The following is a 6,000-nucleotide window of genomic DNA, read 5'->3' as shown; positions in this document are numbered from 1 at the left end:
GTTAAAGCGTTTTCTCACAGAATTGGGCATCAAGCAAGAAGACTACAAGATACATTGTGATAACCAAAGTGCCATGGATTTGAGCAAAAACTCAATGTATCATTCCCGTACAAAGCACATTGACATCCGCTATCATTGGATATGCGAAGTAATAGATCAACAGTTGCTGAAACTGATAAAGATCCACACAAAAGAGAATCCAGCAGATATGCTAACAAAAGTTGTTGCTCAAGAGAAGCTGAAGCTATGCAGAGACATAGCTGGAATAGATGGCAGATGACCATCAGTTTTAAATGCGGCTGGAGGGGGAGAATTGTGAAGTCCAGCCGCACCAACCTCACCAACCACAGCCGCACCAACCTCACCAACCACAGCCACCATTGTTGACAGCCACCATTGTTGACACCATTGCTGCACCGATCAACAATTGTGGGCTAAGATGTTGAAAAGTGTGGCCTTGTAAGCCTATAAATAGGCTCCTTACCTTTGCATAAAAACCAAGCCAAGAGAGCAATCTCAATCCTCCCAAGTGAGGAGAATTGAGAGAAAACTCCAAGAGAGAGAGTTGTTTAAGTTCCAGAGAGAACTTGAGAGAAGAGTGAGCAATTCCAGAGAGAATTGGAGAGTGCAGAGAGAGGTTCCACGAGAGAATCCTCCATGAGAGAAGTTTTTATTTTTGTATTCTATTTTTAAGAGATTAATAGAATTCTTTTATTTTCTTCTCATATTTCTTCTCTAAAGTGGTCAGAGAACCACAACAGTTTTTGCTCTTCTTCTTTTTCTTGTTCATGCCCAGGATCAATCAGGTATAGACTTACAAGTTTCACCAAATAATTGTATCTTTGCTACGAGTGCACGCATGTATATATGTTCCTTCATCTGTGTGTCTGTTTTCAGGCTTCATTAGCTTAGATTGTGGATCACCAAAAAACACCAACTACTCTGAACCAACAACAACAATCAACTACATTTCAGACGCGGCTTTCATTGATACTGGCACAAGCAGGAGCATATTGCCCGAATACAATCCAAATCTTCTACGCCAGGTCGAATATGTCAGAAGCTTCCCTCAGGGAATTCGAAACTGCTACAGAATAAACATTACAAGTGGCAACAAGTATTTGATCCGAGCCACTTTCCTGTACGGCAACTACGATGGACAAAACAAGAAACCAAAGTTTGATCTTCATTTTGGAGCTAGCTTTTGGGATACAGTGAGCTTTAGCACGGTAATCTGGAGCACCATCAAGGAGATCATACACATTCCCTCTAGAGAATATGTACAAATCTGTCTTATGAACACAGGTTCAGGGACACCCTTTGTTTCAGCATTGGAATTAAGGCTTTTGAAAAATACCACTTATGTTACCCCATCTGGGTCATTGGCTCTGTTTTTGCGCGCTGATATTGGTTCAACCACCAATCAAATATACAGGTATATATTTATTTCAAGCAAAGCAGAACATTTTTGGTTCATTGTCCTTGGTTTTCCAGAGCAACTAAATGTAATTATACTTTGTAATTAGATATTCGAATGACGTTTTTGATCGAATCTGGATTCCTTATAAGGACGAGAAGTGGAAGAATATAAATTCATCGCTTACCGTTGATCCTCAAGATCACATTGATTTCCAGCCACCTTCTGTTATCATGAACACTGCGGGGACACCTTTAAATTCAAGTGATCCATTGGAACTCTATTGGGAGTTCCCAGATGTCAGAGCCCAATTTGTGTACTTTCATTTTGCTGAACTCCAACGGCTCAAACCCAACCAGTCCAGAGTGTTTGATATTGTTTACAATGGGAAACGTCTCTTTGATGATGCTATGTCCCCTCGTTATTTGGAGTCAGTGACCATTTTTACCCCAACAGCCTTAACGGAGTCAAATGCTAGTTTTTCACTCGTTCGGTTAGAAAATTCAACCCTCCCACCAATCCTTAATGCCATTGAAGCCTATACTTTGATAGATTTCTCACAACCAGAAACAGAGCAAGTTGATGGTATATATATGCTTCTTTTCTCTGTTTCTATATTGTGGATGGTTATTTTAGCAGCTGAATGATTAATTAATATTGAGATGCAAAAAATATTAGTGGATGCCATCACCAACATAAAGTCAAGTTATGGAGTAAGTAGAAACTGGCAAGGAGATCCATGTGCTCCTGTAGCCTACTCATGGGCCGGTTTGAATTGCAGCTACGAAGGTTTTGAACCCCCCAGAATCATATCATTGTAAGATTAATATCTATTAACCAAAATATTTTGGTTGTTAGGTAGCTTGATGCTTTTAATTAAATTTATTATTCAGCTCTCTCTGGTGATGTATTTATTTTGAAATTTCAATCAGGAACATGTCCTCCAGTGGACTGACTGGCAAGATAACTCCATTCATATCCACTCTCACTATGTTACAATCTTTGTAAGTAGTAAAACTCATAATATTAATTGGGAGTCCAAATCCTGTCGATTTGTCATCATATCTTATTACATTCAGCATATGAAGTGTTTGTAAAATTTCTCATCTCAGGGATTTATCAAACAACAGATTAACCGGATCAGTACCTGATTTTCTGTCTGGATTACCAAACTTGAGGGTTTTGTAAGTTTATAGGAGTTTGGTACTGTATTTTTCATTATTATAATGCAGAGGACTCAAATTCTCTGTTTTTGACAGAAACTTACAAGGAAACAAGCTCACAGGTTCAGTTCCAGCTGAACTCATTAGAAAATCCAACAGTGGTTTGTTGTCATTGAGGTATGTATCTTGTCAAATGCATATAGCTTCTTAATGCGTATATGTAAGTTAAATAATTAGGAAGACTCTTCTTTATGCACTATCATTTAGCATGGCCCACGTATTGAAATCTTTTCAAGCTTTCAAGTGCCAGAACTGACTTTTGCTTGAACTTTGCGGATGGTATTTAGTGTTGGAGAAAATCAAAATCTCTGTGCATCATTATCATGCAAAAAGAAGAATAATATTCTAATTCCAGTAGCATCATCAGTTGGTGCATTGGTTGTCCTCTTAATTGCGGCGGCTATCTTGGTTGGCCTAATACGGAAAAAGAAGGAAGGTAGTTTTTCTCATTGAGGTCTTGAAGTAAACATAATTTTCGTTTTTAAAATTTTTTATTTCCACTTATATATATAACCTTATGAAACACATTTCACTATATGCAGTTGTAAGACTAAATGGGAAATCAAACATGCAAAATGAGCCATTTGAATCCAAGAAACGTCAATTTACATACTCTGAGCTCATACAGATTACAAACAACTTTGATAGAATTCTTGGTAAAGGTGGATTTGGAACAGTCTTCCATGGCCTCATAGTGCTGAAGTAGCTGTGAAGATGCTTTCTGCTTCATCAGCTCAGGGTTATCAACAATTTAAAGCGGAGGCATGCATTCCTCACTCATATAAGCATGCGTACTAAATTTTAAAGCATAATTTATAGCATATGCTAACACTAACTTTCAAAAACAGGTCAATCTCCTTATGAGAGTTTATCATAGAAACTTGACAAGCCTAGTTGGGTACTGCAATGAAGATAAAAACATGGCTCTTATCTATGAGTACATGGCCAATGGAAATTTAGAGTCGCATCTTTCAGGTTTATTAATTTCCATATAGTACTGAAAAACATCATTTGATTTAGTTTCCATACTTTCCAGCAAGAAAGCATAACGAAATTGACATTTTTTCTTGTTTGTTTAATTTTTCTGCATAGGAGATGACAATAAAAATGTCTTAAGTTGGGAAGGAAGACTTCAGATAGCTACGGACGCAGAGCAAGGTTAACACCCACCCGAGCTTCTCCTGCTTCTATTTTTTCTTTTGTCCTTTTAATTATATTCTTGTTTATTTATCAATATGCGGGGTCTTGAAAACAAGGATTGGAGTATCTGAACAACGGTTGTAAACCACCTATAATCCACAGAGATGTGAAGGCTTCGAACATATTGTTAAGCGATAAATTTCAAGCCAAATAGCTGATTTTGGCCTATCCAAAAATTTCCCTACTGATGGCGGTACTCACATATCTACCAATGTTGTTGGCACCCCTGGTTACCTTGACCCTGAGTAAGTTTTATTTGTATGATCTGATTCTGATTACTTGTACATGCTTATCAAAAGTGAAATTTACAGAATACATAATGATTATGGAACTTAACTGCGAACTAAGATAAACTTGGTTTAATTAAGGCAAAAAGACACATTTTAAGGACTATATCCCGAATTGCACACAGTATTTAGTTGCATTGAATGGTTTTGCCCCTGCAGGTACTATATAACAAACATGCTAAATGAGAAAAGTGATGTTTATAGCTTCGGAGTTGTTCTCTTAGAGATAATCACAGGCCAACCTGCTATAAGTAGAACTCAGAAGAGAACTCACATAAGCCAATCCGTCAGTTTCATGCTCTCTAATGGGGATATTAGAAGTGTTGTTGATGAGAAGTTGCAAGGAGATTTTGAAATTAATTCTGTGTGGAAAGCTGTTGAAATAGCAATGGCTTGTGTTTCTCCAACACCCACTCGAAGGCCAAACATGAACCTGGTTGTGACAGAACTAAAAGATTGTTCAGCATCTGAATTAGGTCGAAAAAACACAAAAATTGTGACTGATTCAACAGATTCAAATGAAATGTTCTCTATGTTCTCTATAGATGCAACTACTGAGCTAAGTCCCTTAGCGAGGTACGTACTATTGTTTTGTGTTTCCTTTCTGCTAGTTCTAGTTTCTTTACTTTGTCTATATTCTTCTAATGAATATGCGAAGCCAAATCAAACATAATCTTGTTATTGTATTAACGTTAAATTCATTTGTTTTCTTTGTATTTGCAAATAGGGTTGGTAAGAAAAATAAGAAAAGGATCTACCTCCATATTAATATTACATGTGCTGGCAAAGTTGGCACAGTATTGGAGGCAGTTTGATATGTGGTTGTTAGCTAAGAAATGGTAGAAATTTATGTGTATCTTAATAAACTCAATTCAAAATCTGTTAGGAGAAATGATTTATTTTCAGGTCTTTGATTTTGATTTTAGTATCTTGATATTGTTTAATTTGTAATGTTTGGTTTCATGCCTTGTAAGCGAATAGGACCAATGATAGAACAAAATCAAGTACTATTTAAGGCAAATGAAACAGTGGAATTAGAATTTTGGCCCCCCAAAACGAAAAAACCAAAGTGATGATAATTCTTATGGTCGAAATGGTTCATAACTTACATCCAAAACTCATTTTAAGACCCAATATTATAATAATTAATTGCACAACGTTTATTTTCATCATATACCTCACCATATCTAGAGTGAAAACAAAAGTTGAATCCACAGCTGAATATATAGTTAGTGTGGCATCAGGACCAATGGATGGACAGCTTGAACATTAGTACTCTTTCTGGAGTAGTGGGGTTGAATTACCAGAGCTGTCTAATTAACCTATCAACTTATCTGAATAATATGTTGTTCAAACAAGTAAATTAATCGACGTGGGGGAAAAAAAATACTACGGTTTCTCTCTAATTTGAGTACTTTAGTTTTCTACAAACTGTAAAACTAAAGAGACCAGCATATATTTTCCTCCCTGTTATTGTAAATTGTCCTGTTATATTGTCTTATCAGGGAAAAAAAAAAAAAAAAAATTAAAGCACATTGTTCTTCATTTCGTCCATCTCACGTCTAAATTTGAATAATTAGACTAAAAAATTCGTTTTGACTTTGGTGATACTTAAATACTTCAAACAAAATTTTACTTCATCTTTTCGAATTAATATTTTTTTTTATAAAAATAAATGTCTTTTCGACTGTACATATATATACTCAATACGTCATTGACTTGATTTCCCAAAAAATTAAAAAAAAAAAAAAAAAATTCAGAGTCGACTTTGACTTACCCACCACCTATCCACACGGTTTTTTGGACAAAAATTCAGTAGACCCATCATTCACGGTAAAGGAACTCACTTTAATGGCCCAAAAAGTACGAATAA

General features: G+C 36.1%; 1 pseudogene; it reads left to right on the top strand.

The window, feature by feature from the left end:
• The first annotated feature begins 766 nt into the window (after positions 1-766).
• Positions 767-4,800, top strand: LOC132800525 (LRR receptor-like serine/threonine-protein kinase IOS1; annotated as a pseudogene).
• Positions 4,801-6,000: the final 1,200 nt, after the last annotated feature.

This window comes from Ziziphus jujuba, chromosome 1 (assembly GCF_031755915.1).
Source record: "Ziziphus jujuba cultivar Dongzao chromosome 1, ASM3175591v1".
Lineage (NCBI taxonomy): Eukaryota > Viridiplantae > Streptophyta > Magnoliopsida > Rosales > Rhamnaceae > Ziziphus > Ziziphus jujuba.
This window is presented reverse-complemented; position numbering and strand designations above follow the sequence as displayed.